The following is a 621-nucleotide window of genomic DNA, read 5'->3' on the forward strand; positions in this document are numbered from 1 at the left end:
TGGGGGAGTGAGCAAACAGCTGTGTGGTGTTTAGCTGCCTGCCGGGTTAAACCACGACAGTCCTTTTGGTGCCCAACGCGGGGCCTCTTCAGCATGTGTTGCCTCCTCCTCTGGCAATATTCCAAAATCTTTACCTTCTGGCCAGTCCATGATCACTTCCAGGATTCCTGGGCTACTGGGGTTTCCTATTCGAGCCCATTGTGTGATCAGTGCAACCCACTCACTCCATGTAGCATCAGTTGCATGATGTGTACAGGGGATCCTCTCTCTGAACATCCAGCCCAGCACCATCAGTCGAGGTGCCAGGAGGAGCTGTGCTTCAGTGCCAATCACTTCTGAAGCAGCTCGAACCCCTTCATAGGCTGCCAGTATCTCTCTCTCAGTTGGAGTATAGTGGGCCTCGGATCCTCTGTATCCCCGACTCCAAAACCCCAGGGGATTTGTTTTATGGCAAAATCGGCCTTCAGAAGGATTTCGACTATTTTCTTCCCTTTCTCAAAAACTTCCCCTGCTGTGTTGTCCCACACAATGATGTCATCAATGTACTGCAGGTGTCCTGGAGCTCCACCCTGTTCCAGTGCAGTCTGGATCAGTCCATGGCAAATGGTGGGGCTGTGTTTC

Source organism: Pygoscelis adeliae, unplaced genomic scaffold, assembly GCF_000699105.1.
Source record: "Pygoscelis adeliae isolate BGI_AS28 unplaced genomic scaffold, ASM69910v1 Scaffold144, whole genome shotgun sequence".
NCBI classification, from domain to species: Eukaryota; Metazoa; Chordata; class Aves; order Sphenisciformes; family Spheniscidae; genus Pygoscelis; species Pygoscelis adeliae.